This window comes from Pinus tabuliformis, chromosome 7 (assembly GCF_031772625.1).
Source record: "Pinus tabuliformis cultivar Carrire ecotype Pingquan chromosome 7, CPIR1, whole genome shotgun sequence".
Taxonomy (NCBI): Eukaryota; Viridiplantae; Streptophyta; class Pinopsida; order Pinales; family Pinaceae; genus Pinus; species Pinus tabuliformis.
The window spans coordinates 1,706,118,218-1,706,127,591 of record NC_142293.1 but is presented as its reverse complement, the minus strand read 5'-3'; positions in this window follow the sequence as shown (position 1 = coordinate 1,706,127,591).

The following is a 9,374-nucleotide window of genomic DNA, read 5'->3' as shown; positions in this document are numbered from 1 at the left end:
CCATCTTGAGTTTCCACAACTCAAAACTCTAACCATTAAATTTCTCGATCTCTATCTTTCCACTGCTCGCCATCTTCTTTCACCACCAAAATCAATCTTGCAAATCTCCCACTGAACAGGGTCTACCACAGGCTCGAGCAAAATCCCTTAGCAACAAATGCGTCCCCTTGAAGCCAAAACAGCTCTGATACCAAATGTAGGTTTTAACCCCGTATAGAAATTACCTGCATACGAATTCTAAAACATAGAAAAATAAACAATGCGAGAGCATAACACATAAAACACATATACACAGATATTTTCCCACTAGATCCCAAAACTGGGACTACCAGCTTGATTTTTCATTATGTTCCTTTCAATGTTACAATACATATTTATACATGCCGAAGCATCCAATACCATCGACTGAAAAACCATCACATCCAATACCATGTGCCGAAAACCATCGTGTCCAAAAAACATGTGCGAAAATCATGCACAAAACCATAGGTGGGTCTGCCCAACCTAACATAGGGTCCAAAACCAAAATTTTCCGGGGCACTACCCCAGACCCCATAAAGTGGGGTTACGGGTGCCCTTCAAACCCCCTATTAACTATGTGGAAAGAATATAACACAACCCAACAACCCCCACACAATAGTTTCAAGTTCTTGTAATGTGTCTAGGGTTACCTTAAGGCTTCCCTCCTACCCCACATGAAACACAACCTATCCATGGCTCACATCTTAGACTTTCGATCAAAGATGCTCTAGTGTGTAGTCAATTAGATACACTAGGGAAAGCACTAGCCTTATCAAGTTAAAAAAAAAAGTTCTCTTTGAAGATATGATGGAGTAATGTAGGGAACTAGACTAGATTCCTAGATCCAGAGTATGAGGGTCTATTTAAAAACCTGCCTTGATATACTAGAACCTCAACATCTCTTGATTATAGAACTACATTTGGTCCATAGCTCTCAAGCATGGTGGAATTTTTAGATAACCAATCCATCCACAAGCCCCATCAATACATGGGATTCATTATGTACAACCCTCAAAAATAATTTCTACCCACCATGATATAGACAACGTCCATGTGTTAATGACTAAAGATGCACTAGAATCGAGGAAAAATAATTTAGCAGTACATATCCCTATTAAACAAACTTAGGATTCATCTTCAAACCAAAGAATTAGAAAAGGTACTCTTCTTAAAATTCAAATATGGATTGTTACTAGTTTTTCATCATGAACTATTTTTATTTGACAACTTGAGTATGGATCAATCCTTCCAATGTGATTTGTCCATTAAAACAAAATATCTTCTTGGAACCTTCTAACCCTAACCCTAATTCTCTTACCTTACACAAACTACCTTTGTCCAACCCTCACTCGCTCCCATGGTGTCCATATCATAAATTGCACAAACCTTTTGCAATCAACTATAAAATATACTATTCCCCTCCCATACCACAAAATACACATAGTCCTCCCCTCGTTCTTATTCCCTGATACTTATCCACATATATAACACAACTCTTCACTCAAAGTTATCAAATCAAATAGGAAATAGGCACTCTTATGATGGATAATGGAAACTAATGCAATCTCATTTCTGCAAATCTCATTTAGCATCTCTAGATTCTCACCCATCCACATCGCTCACCCTATCACATCACTTGGGTTTGGTCCATAAACTCTCACGTGTTAGATCATAAACACTATCTAGTTATGTTTTCTATTAGATCTTTTCATAATACTATTGATTGTGATATTTCCCCTATTGATTGTTGTGACCTTGTGTTGGGAATACCCTACCAACAAAAAATTCATGTTGTGTATAATGCCCACCATCCCACATACCAATTATTCAAATATTAAAAAAAATATAAGCTATCATCCCCTCCTATAGTCCCTCCTCTAATATCTTGCGAAAAATAATTTCTCTATGTTACTTCCCATAATGACAACGTCTTTACTTGGTTTTCCTATCCAAGTCTCATAATATCCTATATTCAACTTCACTATAAATGTAACCGCTGCTAGATAAATTCATGGAAATTTTGAAGCCTCAATAGGACTACCACTGTCTAGATACATCCATCACTCTATTGAATCAATTCCCTAGTCTCTCCTCCCAAATGCCTAAGCTTATAACCTCACTTATTGTATTGAGGCCAATGAAGTGCAAAGCTATCTCAAAACTCTCCTTAAATCAGGACATATCCAACCCAATAATGCCCTCGTAGACCCCCAACCTTCATTATTCCAAATAAATAATAATAGGAATGGTGTCTCATCATAGACTATGGATCCATCAATAAAATTGTTATAAAAAATGATATCCTCTTCCTAGAATTGATGATATACTAGACCACCTTCAGGAACTTAAAATACCTCACTAAATTGGACCTCATAGCAGGTTATCATCAATTCCATATGCTATCATGGGACACCTACAATATAGAATTCAAGAACTTTGAGGTGTATAAATGGTTAGGGACACCATTTTGGCTCACTAATGCCCCAAACACCTTCAAGATATTTATTGATGACATTTGTTTCCACTCTTGGGGTCTTTTATTATTTAGATGAAATTTTAATTTTTAGAAATACATGGGATGAATGTATGCCTCATGTAGACACTACATTTGGCCTTTTGAGGATGCATCGTATTCAAGTCAAGGAAAAAATCATTTTTGGATAAACAATATCACCCTATTTGCGTTTTGTGGTATCTTAGGGAGACATTTTCCTAGATCCATCAAAGATTTAGGCCATTGTAAATTGGCCACTCCATCATCCACAACCACACTTGAAAATTTCATGCAAGGAAGTATCAATTAAAAAAAAAAAAAAAATTAATCCCACACTTTTCATATGTCACTTGTCCATTGTACTAGCTATCTCACCAACAATTATATACTTGGTCCAAAATAATAGAAGACTATTTCATGAAACTTAGGGAAGAACTATGCTTAGATCTATTATGATGCCTTCCAGACCTACAATGATATTTTGAAATTGAATAAGATATGTCTCAATATGCTATAGGCATTGTACTTAAACAAAGAGGTCATCCCATAGTATATCATTTTGAACACTACTAGAAGCTAAGATGAATTATAACACTTATGAATTAAGGAGTTCGAGACATTGGTATAAGTTTTAAAATAAAGGTGCCATTACATATTGGTGAAAGAGACCATTTTAGACATAGATCATCACCCACTTATTTTTTAAATACCCAATAATTTTTTTAGTAGTAGTGGCATTTCAAATGGTCATCCTACATATAGAAGTTTCACTTTTTCATCAAATATAATTATTCTCAAAAATAAAATTATTTTTCTCAAACCACATGGTAGACATACTCAACTAAACTCGAACCCCCACCCCCATTTAAGTATTCAATCTTTACAAGTTCCTTGTGTAGCATATGAATAATAAAATTATTTTTCTCAAACCACATGGTAGACATTCTCAACTACCCCCCCCATTTAGGTAATAAATATTCTACATGTGCCTTGTGTAGCATATGAATAATTGAAGCACCTATATCGAATACATCTAGTGCTTGGAAAAGTGTGGCAAAATTTTCATCATGCTATAGAAATAAACCAAACTTCCTTTCTTACCTTTTCCATCCAAGAAGGCTCATTGTACATAATCATCAACTTTATGTACCGATGCCATTGATTGTATTCATTTAGTTAAAAAAAAATCTCAACCACACATGGTAGACATTGTGGAGTGAAAAAAAACACTATAGAATCTATAACGCTACTTCTATTGTCCAACCATGCAACATTAGTTTGCCACCTTTATTTCCTAGTGCCCTCTTTATAGTCAAATAAAGGCTACCAATTTCAAACAAACATTGTACTAGCCATTTCCTATTCCATCAAGACCATGGGATCAATATCTACGGATTTTATCAGTAGCTTTCCCCTCACTCTACACATGCATGATTACATCTTTTTGGTAGCGTGTAGTCTTTGAAAAATGGGTATCTTTATCCCTTGCACCAAAACCACTTCATCACACCATGTAGAAGAATTTTTGTTTAGATATGTTGGGTGTGTGTTATATTCTTTCCATGACTACCCCACACGTGAGGGGGTCACAAGAGGGGCGATAGCCCCCCTGCATAGGGTTCGGGGAAGCGCCTCATGATTTTTTTTTGGACCCTATATTAGGTGGGTGGACCTACCTATGGTTTTGTGCATGGATTTTGCACATTGTTTTGGGCATGATGGTTTTCTGTCCATGGTATTTTATGGATCCGGTCAAGAGAACTACGACTATGTTCTAATCCGGGTTTAATGGATTAAGGTTTATGGATGCTTCGGCAGGTATATATATGTATTGTAACATTGAAAGGAATATAATGAAAAATCAATCTGGTAGTCCCAGTTTTGGGATCTAGGAGAAAATATCTGTGTATACCTATTTTATGTTTTATGCTCTCGCCATTATTTACTTTCTATTTTTTAGAATTCGTATGCAGATTTTGTACAGGGTTAAAACCTACATTTGGTATCAGAGCTATTGTGGCTTCAAGGGGACGCCTTTGCTGTCGAGGGTTTTTTCTCGGGCATGTGGTAGACCCTGTTCAATGGGAGATCTACAGGGTCAATTATTGTGGTGAAAGAAGATGGCAAGTAGTTGAAAGATAAAGATCGAGAAATTTAATGGTCAGAGTTTTGAGTTGTGGAAACTTAAGATGGAGGATCTGCTAGTGGACAAAGATCAATGGATTGTGGTAGATTCATGTACTAAACCAACGACAATGTTAGCTGAAGACTGGGCAAAGTTGGATTAGAAGACAAAAAGAACAATATGATTGTGTGTCTTAGATTTAGTATTGCTGAATGTATTAGGGGAAGCTTGGAGAAAGGGTTTGTGGGACAAGTTAGAGACTTTGTACCTAACTTGAGGATGAAAGATGGAGACTCAGTGATAGAGCATCTGAACACCTTTAATACTGTGGTAAGACAATTTTTATCCGTTGATATTAAAATTTCATATGAAGATAAGTGAATCAGTTTGTTGTGTTCTCTACCAGATTCGTGGGATAGTTTTGTTGTTGCAATAGGTAGCAATGCAACTGCCTTGCAGTTTGATGAAATAGACTCGTCCGTGTTGTCAGAGGAGATGAGACGAAAAAATATGGAGGGCCAAAATGGTGATGCCTTGTCTGTACGAGGACGGTCCCAAAACAGAAACAAAAATAAGTCCATGAGTGGGAGATCTAAATCTCCATGAAAACTTGTAAAGGTGTACTGGAAATGCGGAAAGAGAGGGAAGTTCAAAAGGGACTATAAATCTAAAGCTCTTGAGAAAGGAAAGGGATTTGGTGATGCTCCTTTTGTAGAGGCAAAAACCACCTCAAATGAAGGTGGGGATGTGTACTTAGCTTCTTCTTCAGGTACACATGTAGATCATGAGGCATGGTTGATTGACTCAGGTGCATCCTTTCACTTCACTCCCCATAGAGAGTAGTTCTATGAGTATGAGAAATATGATGGTGGTGATGTCTTCTTGGGGGATGACATGAAGGCTAGAATCGTTGGTCGCAGAAAAGTTTAGTTGAAGTTGCAAGGTGGAAGAATTAGAACACTTCTGGGTGTTCTGCATAGGCCAAAAATATGGTTTCTGAAAGCAAGACAGATGATGCAGGTGTAAAAACATTGTTTGATAAATATACCTATAAGATGGTTCGGGGAGCACTAGTATTGATGCAAGGAGTTCAGATTGGAACTCTGTACAAGCCTCAAGGTAGCACTGTTATTGATGGATGCAACAATTCTGTGGTTCCTGAAAGTGGAGCATAAAATCTAGTGGTCTTTGGATAAAAGACCATGCTATGGCATCAAAGGCTTGGACATATTGGAGAGAAGGGCCTTTGAATACTTCATGGTAATGGCATGGTAGAAGGTATGTCTAATTTCTCTCTGGATTTTGAATTCTACGAAAATTGTGTATATGGGAAGAAAAATCGAGTGAGTTTCCCCTCTGGTGCTAAGAGGATGAAACATATATTAGAGCTTGCGAACAGTGATGTGTTTGGACCTGTGTCGGTTCCATCACTAGGTAAGTCTATGTACAATGTATCATTTATAGATGACTTCTCAAGGAATACATGGATATGTTTCCTTAGGAAGAAATCTGAACTATTTGACAGGTTTAAATAATTTAAGGCTCTGGTGGAAAACCAGGCAAAGAAGAAGATAAAGGTGTTGAGAACAGATAATGATGGAGAGTTTTGCAAGAAGGAATTTGAAGAGTTCTGTAAGAAGTGTGGTATAACACAACAAAAGACTACTCCATACACACCTCAATAAAGTGGAGTTGCAGAAAGAACGAACATGACGTTGATGGAAAATGAAAGAAGCATGCTTAGTGATGCTGGGTTAGGACAGGAATTCTGGGTAGAGGCAGTGGAGACTGCATGTTACCTGGTCAACGAATCACCTTCATCATTGTTGGAGGATAAAACTCCACAAGAGGTATGGACTGGTAAGAAACCTTCTCTTTCACATCTAAGGGTATTTGGATGTGATGCATATGTACATGTTCCAAAGGAGAAAAGAAACAAGTTAGATAGTAAATCTGAAAAGTGCACCTTTATTGGGTATATGGATGGTTTAAAAGGTTATAAGCTTTGGAGCCAAGAAATAAGGAAGGTTGTGTACATTCAAGATGTGGTGTTTAGAGAAGTGAAATATGTTATTAAGCATGAATTCCTACCAAAGTATCCTGAGAATATAGAGTTTGAGCCAAAGGAGGAAGAATCAGACTCTACAACAGAAGAGGAATCAGAAGATGAAGAGCCACAAACTCTAGCCGTGAGAAAATCAGTTTGAGAAAGAAGAAAGTCATAAGGGTATAGTCCATCTGCTTTTTGTTCAAATTTTGCTTTATATATTACTGATGATTACCCCAGAACTATGAAATAAGTAGTAGATTCAAAGGATGGGAATATCTAGAAAAAGGCCATGGTTGATGAAATGGCATCTTTGCACAAAAATGAGGCTTGGGATCTGGTGGAGTTTCCGGCTGGAAGGAAACTCCACCAGATTTTAGCAAGGTAGGTTATATTAGATTACTTTTATCTATTGATGTTGCATTTGATTTTGAGGTAGAACAGATGGATGTGAAGACAACATTTCTTCACGGGGATTTGGAAGAAGAGATCTACATGAAGCAACCTGAAGGCTTTGCGATGAAGGATAAGAAATAATTGGTATGCAAGTTAAAAAAGTCTCTGTATAGATTAAAACAGTCACCAAGGATGTGGTATTAGAAACTTGATACATTTATACAGGGACTTGGCTTCACCAGAATAAAATCAGATCACTGTGTGTATTTTAAATTAATTGGTGACCATGTTATTTATCTAGTCTTATATGTGGATGATATGTTGCTGGTTGGAAATGACAAAGAAATTATCGAGGATTTGAAGACCCAATTTCCCTCCAAATTCAACATGAAAGATCTTGATGCTTCAAACTGTATTTTGGGCATGGAAATTAAACGAGATGGTGCAAAGAGGAAGCTCTAGTTAAACCTAAGGAAGTATGTCGAGACAATACTGCAGAGGTTTAATATAAAAGATAGTAAACCGGTGAAGGTGCATAATCCTGTAGGTGTAAAGTTATCTACTGAACAATGTCCCTAGACACAAGAGGAGGAAGAGCACATCTCCCATATTCCATGTGCAAGTGCAGTCGGTAGCCTAATGTATGTAATGGTTTGTACTAGACCAAACATTTCACATGCAGTGGGAGTATTGAGCATGTTTATGTCAAAACTAGGGAAGGAGCATTGGACAAAAATGAAGCGGGTTTTCAGGTATTTGCGTGGCACTAATAATTATGGTTTGTGCTACCAAGGAAGACCAGGTTTGGAAAGCGTTTTGGACATTCATTGCTTTGTTGATGCAAACTAGGTTGGAGATCTGGATCATAGAATATCTACAAGTGGGTATGTGTTTAACTTATTTGGAGGTGTAGTCAGTTGGATGAGTAAGAGACAATCTGTAGTGGCACTTTCAATTACAGAGGCAGAATACATGGAAGCCACTCATGCAAGAAAGGAAGCAGTTTGGTTGCAGAGATTGTGTTCAAGTATGGGGTTAGTACAACGAGATATAAGGATAGGCTGTGATAGCCAAAGTGAAATTTTCTTGGCAAAAAACCCTGCTTACAATTCAAAGACAAAGCACATTGATGTTGAATATCACTTTGTGATGGATATGGTTGAGGATAAAAAGGTATTACTCGTAAACGTGGACACTTTGAAGAATACTGTTGATGCATTAACAAAGTCTGTGAGCACCGAGAAGTTCTCTTGGTGTAGAGAAACAATGGGTGTTGCAGGGATGGACCAATGACCAAGTTCTCTTGTGGCCCCTTGTGGAAAGAACACAACAAGTGGGAGAATGTTGGGTGTGTGTTATATTCTTTCCATGACTACCCCACGTGCGTGGGGGAGAGGGGGCCCGGGGGGGTTGCAATAGTCCCCCTTGTACATTGCATTGGGTGTAGCACAGGGGTGGTAGCTCCCCTACACGGGGTCCGGGGTAGCACCCCATAAATATTTTTTTGGACCCTATATTAGGTGGGCGGACCTACCTATGGTTTTGTGCATGGATTTCACCCATGCTTTTAGGCATGATGGTTTTCTATCCATGGTATTTTGTAAATCCGATCAAGGGAATTACGATTATGTTCTAATCTAGGGTTAATGGATTCTTCGACATGTATATATATGTATTGTAACATTGAAAAGAATATAATGAAAAGTCAATTCGGTAGTGTCGATTTTGGGATCCACGGGAAAATCTCTGTGTGTATCTGTTTTATGTTTTATGCTCTCACCATTGTTTATTTTTTGTTTTTTATGTAGGTAATTTCTGTACGAGGTTAAAACCTACATGATAACGACTATCACTTCATCAACACTTTCTAGAAAAAAAATTGGTAATTAGTTGTCGCATTATTTTTTCCACATCTTTCTACCCTCAAACAAATGTTTATTGTCACTTGAGTTTTTCTACATATTTCTATCCTAAAACAAACAACATGAAAAAAATTAGTAAATCACAACCTAATGCATACCCTCTATATGTGTTACAATAAACACAAACAATGGGACACATATATGTATGTCATTCAACATAGTTATAATAGATAAGTCAACCCTTCCATGAGATATTATCCTTTTGAAGCATGTTTTGGATACCAATCGTTGGCCCCCTATTATCTCTTAGTAAGCCTCCCTACACCAATGTTTACATACTAAAAACAAGAGTAATAGAGTACCTATATTTTTTTTCCTGGAAAGTATCCCAAGTTTATTCCTAAATTGCAATAGCTCTAGCAACATCAC